Source organism: Trichomycterus rosablanca, chromosome 10 (assembly GCF_030014385.1).
Source record: "Trichomycterus rosablanca isolate fTriRos1 chromosome 10, fTriRos1.hap1, whole genome shotgun sequence".
NCBI lineage: Eukaryota > Metazoa > Chordata > Actinopteri > Siluriformes > Trichomycteridae > Trichomycterus > Trichomycterus rosablanca.
The window spans coordinates 27388771-27398199 of record NC_085997.1 but is presented as its reverse complement, the minus strand read 5'-3'; positions in this window follow the sequence as shown (position 1 = coordinate 27398199).

Below are 9429 nucleotides of genomic sequence, written 5' to 3'. Positions count from 1 at the left end.
ACAGAGCTACAGCTTTAGTTTTTTCTCTACTGTTTTAATATGGGGTCAACTAAGCTGTGAGGTATATTTAGTGCCTTCAAGATGATTTTGTATCATTCTATAGATCTGTCATTGTGGATAAGATAGGATAATCCTTTATTCGTCCCACAGTGGGGAAATTCACAGTGTTACAGCAGCAAAGGGATAGCAAGGCACAAAAGGTACAAAACATAGACAAATAGACAGTACAATGTAAAAACAATACATACATTATCAAAAATAAACACTTATCTAACAAAAAGTAAACTTAAGTACTTACAAAAGAGGAAAAAGTAAGAAAAAGCTCAAACGTGAGCAGGAACTGCCTGCAACAGGCTGCCACCTCCGCGGCGCCATCTTTGCTATCTGTCTTGTTTTAAATGCTTTGATTTTTTTGGTGGACAGTCTTTACCATACTGATAAACCTCACAAAGAAATGGCAAATTTATTTTTGTATAATAACTGAACAGGATTGTGATAGGCTTATGTCTAAATCATGAGTTCACATCGTGTTAAAATAAATAAAATAATTATTAACATGTCATCATCACCACTATTATTATAATTATAATTATACTGTTAATAATTATTATTATTATTGTTGTTGTTTTGTTGTTGTGTTATTATTATGATGATGATTATTATTTTTTATTAATTAAATAATTAATAATAATAAATTATTCACATTTTAGTTGGCCCTATCATAATAATAACAACATTAAAAATAATATTAAAAAATTATATTAATAATAATAATACTGACTCAGATTTTAAGTTGACCATAATATTATTATTAATAATTAACTAAGAAAAAGAAGAAGAAAAAGAAAGAAGAAGAAGAATTATTATTATTAGTAGTAGTAGTAGTGGTATTAAGGCCTTTTATTTCATAATTCAGTGGTTTTAAAACTAAAGTATTTGTTCAACTGATAGTACTCCTCCAGATGACCTTGAGAATACTTCACTATTTTAATGTTATTAGATTATTTAGTATTTATTTAAATGACTATATAAGTAGATACTGTTCAGTAAAACCACTGAAACCATAGTTCACGCCTATTGTTTCTCAATCACGGGACGCCTTATCACTTTTACCAAAAATAAAATATGTAACAAAAGTCAAGCTTTACATCACGGCTAAATGAAACAGGTTTCAGCACAGCAAGAATAATGCCAGCTCTGAAAGATGCGACACACTTTTTAAATAAGGATTACACATACGTCACCCATGATTTTTTTTTTGTATCTGTGTGTCTTTATTAGCTATTGAATGACTTAAGTGATGCTTGAAGGTTTTGGTTTGATGAAAGTTGGTACTTGGTCTAACATGTTTGTGAACCACTGCCGTAATATAATTAGGCCTGCCAGTGAAACCCTGATCCAAAATCAAAGACTATATACCAATAAACTATATATTTTTTTTTTTTGGCCCCACTGTATATATATATGTATAGAATTTATATACATATAAAAGAATTTATTTGTAAATTATGGTGGAAAATAAGTATTTGGTCACCCACAAACAAGCAAGATTTCTGGCTCTCACAGGCCTGTAACTTCTTCTTTAAGAAGCTTTTCTGTCCTCCACTCATTACCTATATTAATGGCACCTGTTTGACCTCGTTATCTGTATAAAAGACACCTGTCCACAGCCTCAAACAGTCAGACTCCAAACTCAACCATGGCCAAGACCAAAGAGCTGTCGAAGGACACCAGGAAGAAAATTGTAGACCTGCACTAGGCTGGGAAGAGTGAATCTACAATAGGCAAGCAGGTTGGTGTGAATAAATCAACTGTGGGAGCAATTGTAAGAAAATGGAAGACATACAAGACCATTGATAATTTCCCTCGATCTGGGGCCCCACGCAAGATCTCATCCCGTGGGGTCAAAATGATCATGAGAACGGTGAGCAAAAATCCCAGAACTACACGGAGGGACCTGATGAATGACCTGCAGAGAGCTGGGACCAAAGTACAAAGGCTACCATCAGTAACACACTACGCCGAGAGGGACTCAAATCCTGCAGTGCCAGGCGTGTCCCCCTGCTTAAGCCAGTACATGTCCAGGCCCGTCTGAAGTTTGCCAGAGAGCATATGGATGATCCAGAAGAGGATTGGGAGAATATCATGTGGTCAGATGAAACCAAAATGGAACTTTTTGGTAAAAAGTCAACTCGTCGTGTTTGGAGGAAGAAGAATGCTGAGTTGCATCCCAAGAACACCATATCTACTGTGAAGCATGGGGGTGGAAACATCATGCTTTGGGGCTGTTTTTCTGCAAAGGAGACAGGACGACTGATCCATGTTAAGGGAAGAATGAACGGGGCCATGTATCGTGAGATTTTAAGCCAAAACCTCCTTCCATCAGTGAGAGCATTGAAGATGGAACGTGGCTGGGTCTTCCAGCATGACAATGATCCCAAACACACCGCTCAGGTAACGAAGGAGTGGCTCCGTAAAAAGCATTTCAAGGTTCTGGAGTGGCCTAGCCAGTCTCCAGACCTCAACCCCATAGAAAATTTGTGGAGGGAGTTGAAAGTCCGTGTTGCCCAGCGACAGCCACAAAACATCACTGCTCTAGAGGAGATCTGCATGGAGGAATGGGCCAAAATACCAGCTACAGTGTGTGCAAACCTGGTGAAGACTTACAGGAAACGTTTGACCTCTGTCATTGCCAACAAAAGTTATGTTACAAAGTATTGAGTTGAACTTTTGTTATTGACCAAATACTTATTTTCCACCATAATTTACAAATTCCTTAAAAATCCTACAATGTGATTTCCTGGATTTTTTTTTTTCTCATTTTGTCTCTCATAGTTTAAGTGTACCTATGATGAAAATTACAGACCTCTCTCATCTTTCTAAGTAGGAGAACCTGCACAATCAGTGGCTGACTAAATACTTTTTGGCCCCACTGTATATATATATATATATAGTATATATATATATATATATATACTGTATATATAGTTTCTTTCCTGGCACTGGAACCCTAAGCTTGCTCGTTAGATGTGTTGGACCTGGAGCTTTGTACCAAAGTCTACTGTAGCAATGACTCTACACAAAAAGCTAAACTAAACTGAACTGAAAACTGGAGTTACAGTGTGTGTGTGTGTGTGTGTGTGTGTGTGTGTGTTGATGGAAGCAGATGCCATACAGAATAATAAAAAGAGGGCAGCTGCTTGATGCAATAAACATCTCTGACAATATTAATGTAATCTTGGGGATGGAAGTGGTGACTGCTGATCCCTAATCCATATATCATAAAAGGAAAGAACTGTAATACGTTTTACTGAATATTTACAATACTTGACATTCCTGTATCACACGCTGTTCATGGTCTGCCAGCCTAAGGGGAAAATGAACAAAACTATGCAGGATGAAATTAAGATGATAAGACAAATGCATGCTGGAATACAAATAATAGATCTGAGCAAAGAAGAAGATGAGAAACTTTTTTTTCAATGCCAAATTTAATAGAATTGCCTGTAAACTATTGGCAACCTGGCATTACCGTAAACAACCACTGCATCACATTTCAAATGCTTAATAAACAAAGAATGAAACCAGAATGAAAGTATGAGTCATGTTATTGTTCTGTTAATGTTTATTGAATTAAAAGTGGTTCATTCTAAATTACCTAGTGTACTTCCAAAGTAGTGAGCTTTAAATAAACACGGTTTCTGTTCTTTTCTTAATGCAGGTAAAACCAGATGAAAAACAAAAACAGCTGTTGTAGGAATCCATATGCTACAGACGCTGCAGAATATTTTTTTGAAACAGAAAAGCCCTATTTATATAACAGGCATTAGTGCTGTGGGAAAAAAGTTCCACATTTCTGCTTATTTCTGTATTGCAAATGTAGTCTAAACAACAATAAAAAATAGAGTAGAGTCGCCACAAGCAAAGATTCTCAACAAGCGTCTCAATTTGTCATGTGTACGACTGTTTTTAACCCTTGTATTCTGTTGATGTTGACTATACTGCCTTGTTTTTTGGGGTCTTGGAGACTCCAGTGTTGTGAGGGTGAAATATAATTGTAGTGAGTTCAAATTTAACCTAACGACCTAATTAACCAAAAAAAAGAATCTCTGAGACCCCATACAGTTTGTTTGTTTGGATTTATTGCCATATCAGCAACATACTGGCTATATTTATGGCACGGACAGATATTGAAACATCACTTTTTGTTCAGATCAGGGACAGTGGTAGCACCTAGAGTAGGCTGCTATATATATATAAAGTTTCAAGTTGATAAAAAAAAGGCTAAGGATATTTTGTGAGCTGTTAAAGAGGCTCTAGGGTCTCAGGAACCCCAAACAGAACACAAGGGTTAATTAGTGCCATTTCATGGAACTGTCATATTATTTAATCCCACTAGACTGCACGGGATATTTAAGGATGTTTCATTTCCATGAACCTTACGATAGACTCTCCCATGTGTTTACTGTGCCACTTTTTTCTTGTACAATTTCTTAATCAAAGAACTTGGATTCAAAAAGCTGGTTCAGTCAAAGATGTCATAGTGAGCCCACACTCACATTTCCTTACTGGATCTTTAAAAAAAAAAAAAAAAAGATGGTTAGCTGTTAACATGGAACATTGTGGTTGTGAGTGACAGCTTGCCATGGCAGCACTAACAGAGGCCTGTCACTGAAGTATCAAACCCTCCTTCCTGAATTATTAATCAGACGGATGAAGATGAGCTTCTTTCATTGACGACTTTTCTGTGCCGTCAAAGACAGACAGAATAAACAAAGTAGGAAAATGTATTCAAATTAGTGTCGGCACCCACCAGCTCACTTGGAATCCATTCTGCCTGCTCCCCTGCACTTGTCCAACCATCCAAAATAAGCACACACACAGACCCATTTGGACAAACAAACAAATGCCAGTCTGGACAGATTGAGAAGTTTGGTTTAGTGTGAGCAGGCTGACCGGTGCTGTGGAGATCTGTGTAAAGCAGAACTGTCCACAGAGATTTGATTAAAAAAAGGTACACAGTCTGCTGTGGAGGAAAAAAAACATGCATTGCTTTCGTCTGCCAGCAGAAGGCAGAGATATTCTTTTACATTTCACAGAGGTTCATATTTGAAACCTTACACACAAAAAAGAATTGTATTGAACTGTAATGAGAAATTACATTTCCTGATCCTGTAACTGGTAATAGACACACACCAGTTATAGATGGCATTTAGAAGACACATTTATTCAAAGCAACTTACAGTTATGACTGATTACTATGCAGGAAACTGAGGTTTGTTTGTTTGTTTATTAGGATTTTAACGTTATGTTTTACACTTTGGTTACAATAATGACAGGAACGGTCGTTACTCATTACACAAGGTTCATCAGTTCACAAGGTTATATCAAACACAGTCATGGACAATTTAGTATCTCCAGTTCACCTCACTTGCATGTCTTTGGACTGTGGGAGGAAACCGGAGCACCTGGAGTAAATCCACGCAGACACAGGGAGAACATGCAAACCACACAGAAAGGACCTGGACCGCCCCACCTGAAGATTGAACCCAGGACCTTCTTGCTGTGAGGCGACAGTGCTACCCACTTAGCCACCGTGCCGCCCAGGAAACTAAGGTACATACATACATACATACTGAAGTCATATACTGTACACCGACCAGGCATAACCTTATGACCACTTACAGGTGAAGTAAATAACACTCTCTTCATCACGACACATGTTAGTAGGTGGGATATATTAGGCAGCAACATTTTATCCTCAAAGTTGATGCGTTAGAAGTGGGAAAAATGGGCGAGCGTAAGGATTTAAACGAGTTTGACAAAGACCAAATTGTGATGGCTAGACGACTGGGTCAGAGCATCTCCAAAACTAGTCAGTACCTATCAAAAGAGGTCCAAAGAAGAAACGGTGGTAAACCAGCGACAGGGTCATGGGCGGCTAAGGCTCACTGATGCACGTGGGGAGCGAAGGATGACCCGTGTGGTCTGAATCAACAGACGAGCTACTGTAGCTCAAATTGCTGAAGAAGTTAATGCTGTTTCTGATAGAAAGGTGTCAGAATACACAGTGCATCACAGTTTGTTGCATATGGGGCTGCATAGCCACAGACCAGTCAGGGTGACCATGCTGACCCCTGTCCACCGCCGAAAGTGGCAACAATGGGCACGTGAGCATCAGGACTGAACCATGGAGCAATGGAAGAAGGCGGTCTGGTCTGATGAATCACGTTTTCTTTTACATCACGTGGATGGCCGGATGCGTGTGCATCACTTACCTGGGGAACACATGGCACCAGGATGCACTATGGGAAGAAGGCAAGCCGGCGGAAGCAGTGTGTTGCTTTTGGGACTTTGGGAGCTGATAAAATAGACAGTGAGTGTAAAAACAAGGAGGTGGTCATAATGTTGTGCCTAGTGTACGTATATGACTGAAGTCATATATATGACTAAAAGAGCCAAATTCCCACAGATAGACAACATGGTCATGTGGAAAAAGGAAGCCGCTATAGATGCAATGAGGCAACTCTACAATTTGGTCTTTGAGTTTTGGTCATATAATAAATCTAATACTTATTGGTCATGTAATCATGTACAATAGCCACAAACACCAATCAGCCATAACATTAAAACCACCTACAAGAGAGCATATGGATGATCCAGAAGAGGATTGGTCAGATGAAACCAAATTGGAACTTTTTGGTAAAAACTCAACTCGTCGTGTTTGGAGGAAGAAGAATGCTGAGTTGCATCCCAAGAACACCATATCTACTGTGAAGCATGGGGGTGGAAACATCATGCTTTGGGGCTGTTTTTCAGCAAAGGGGACAGGACGACTGATCCGTGTTAAGGGAAGAATGAACGGGGCCATGTATCGTGAGATTTTAAGCCAAAACCTCCTTCCATCAGTGAGAGCATTGAAGATGGAACGTGGCTGGGTCTTCCAGCATGACAATGATCCCAAACACACCGCTCGGGCGAAACAGGAGTGGCTCCGTAAAAAGCATTTCAAGGTCCTGGAGTGGCCTAGCCAGTCTCCAGACCTCAACCCCATAGCAAATTTGTGGAGGGAGTTGAAAGTCCGTGTTGCCCAGCGACAGCTCCAAAACATCACTGCTCTAGAGGAGATCTGCATGGAGGAATGGGCCAAAATACCAGCTACAGTGTGTGCAAACCTGGTGAAGACTTACAGGAAACGTTTGACCTCTGTCATTGCCAACAAAGGTTATGTTACAAAGTATTGAGTTGAACTTTTGTTATTGACCAAATACTTATTTTCCACCATAATTTACAAATAAATTCTTTAAAAATCCTACAATGTGATTTTTTTTTTCTCATTTTGTCTCTCATAGTTGAAGTGTAGCTATGATGAAAATTACAGACCTCTCTCATCTTTCTAAGTAGGAGAACCTGCACAATCAGTGGCTGACTAAATACTTTTTGGCCCCACTGTAGTTTCTAGACTCACTGTCCATTTTAACAACTCCACCATGTCAGTGTCACTGCAGTGCTGAGAATGATCTAACACCCAAATAATACCTGCTCTGTGGTGGTCCCGACCATTGAAGAACAGAGTAAAAGGAGGCTAAAAAGGTATGTAGAGAAACAGATGGACTACAGTCCGTAATTGTAGAACTACAAAGTGCTTGTATATGGTAAGTGGAGCTGATAAAATGGACAATGTGTGGTTTTAATGTTATGGCTGATCGGTGTAAAATATTAGCATTAACATTTGTAAAAACGGCAACAAAGCCATACTCGATTGTGTCTATCCCAATATTTTGACATTTCAAGATGCTAATGCTGCCATGCATGGACATAAAGGTTAATCATGGAAGCCACTCAGTTATCTCAAAGCTGGACTACAGCAACCTCCTCCTAGTGAACTACCTTACAGCACTTATCAGACCATGTACTGTTTCTGGTTTGTTTCGATTCACCACTTAGGACTCAAGGAAGACAGTCAGGCAGCGAGGCTCCTCTCTGCATCAGCACCTAAGTGGTGGAATGAACTTCCTGTCTGTACAAACAGCCAAGAGACGACTCCCAGAGTCCAAGAGATGACTGTTCACTTAAGTGAAGAACCGACCTGCACCTAACGATGTCTAGTTATTTTTAAAAAGGCCAAAACACTTCGCTTCTCTACTTTTATTCTCTTTTAAAAGGGTTTCGGCAGATGTGCTGTCTATTAATACATCTATGCTTATATGATGGAGCTGTGGCGTCTGTGCTACAGTCATTAGGTTATATCCGTCTACAGTATTGTAAGAATCCAGTGTCGTGTGATGTAAATCAACAGTGTCCTGTATAGCTGAATTGCTTCTTATTTAATTAACACCCAGATACACATCCATAAACCAAGCTCTGACTCCACTTGACTTATTGATGCATAGCTGACTCACCGCTCCGTAGGTCCACGGTTTCAAGGGTGCTCCCACCTCAGGGAACGTGCTCACTGACCTGTGAGTCCTACTTAAAGTGCAAGACTCTATTTCTGGAGAAGTAGGAGTTTATTTGTCACTCTCCTGGTCTCCGTCTTGGCTGATAGCGATTTTCATTTGCTGCACATATTGAGCGCTGAGTGAGCTCTTTGATTTATCACTCCTACTTTCTTACAATCTCACCTTCAGCTGTTGTAAATTGGCTCGACTTTTAGCAGTTTTTTTTATGTTGTCATCGTATCATTCCAAAGGCCCAATGCAATTTTGTTTCATGTTTGATAGAGACCAGACAGATTTGTAGGTTTTAGTCTATTTTTATAAGAACTGTTAAGGAAAGATTAGATTTTATGCTTAGTATAATCTGAATATTGTATTATGCTGCTTGTGCATTAAATCCTTATAGTCATGTTGTTGCTTGAGGAGGTGTGGCCGGAGTGGAAGGTACAGAGATAAGCAACATGTCTGTCTTAAGAAGCTGAAAAATGCTGTAAGCAGATAAGGAACACAAAATGTTTCACATTTACAATAAAATTTTAGCATTTAGCAGACACGTTTATCCAAAGCGACTTAAAGTACTGTGACAATTAGAGATGGACCGATCAGCGTTTTTGAGGACGATTCCGATCGCTGATTGCCTTTCAACGCGATCAGCCGATAGCCGATACCGATCGAGGGCGGGGCTATATGCCACAGCAGGGCAACATGCAATTTTTAGTGCAAGCAACATATGAAAGATGGTCTAAACTGGTTTATTACCATTTTTAATGAACTCATTTGAAACAGCATAATATCTTTAACAAAATTAGCAGTAAACAAACAAAGTAAACCAAACAAATACAGCCAATACTGCAATGATTATATTTAGACCATTAATTAATTTAAAACGAAAAAAGTAAATTAAATAAATGCAGTCAAAACTGCAGTCATTAAACGGAGACTCTGGGTTATTTTAAACAAAAAACTGCAACCATTAAATGTAGATATTGAA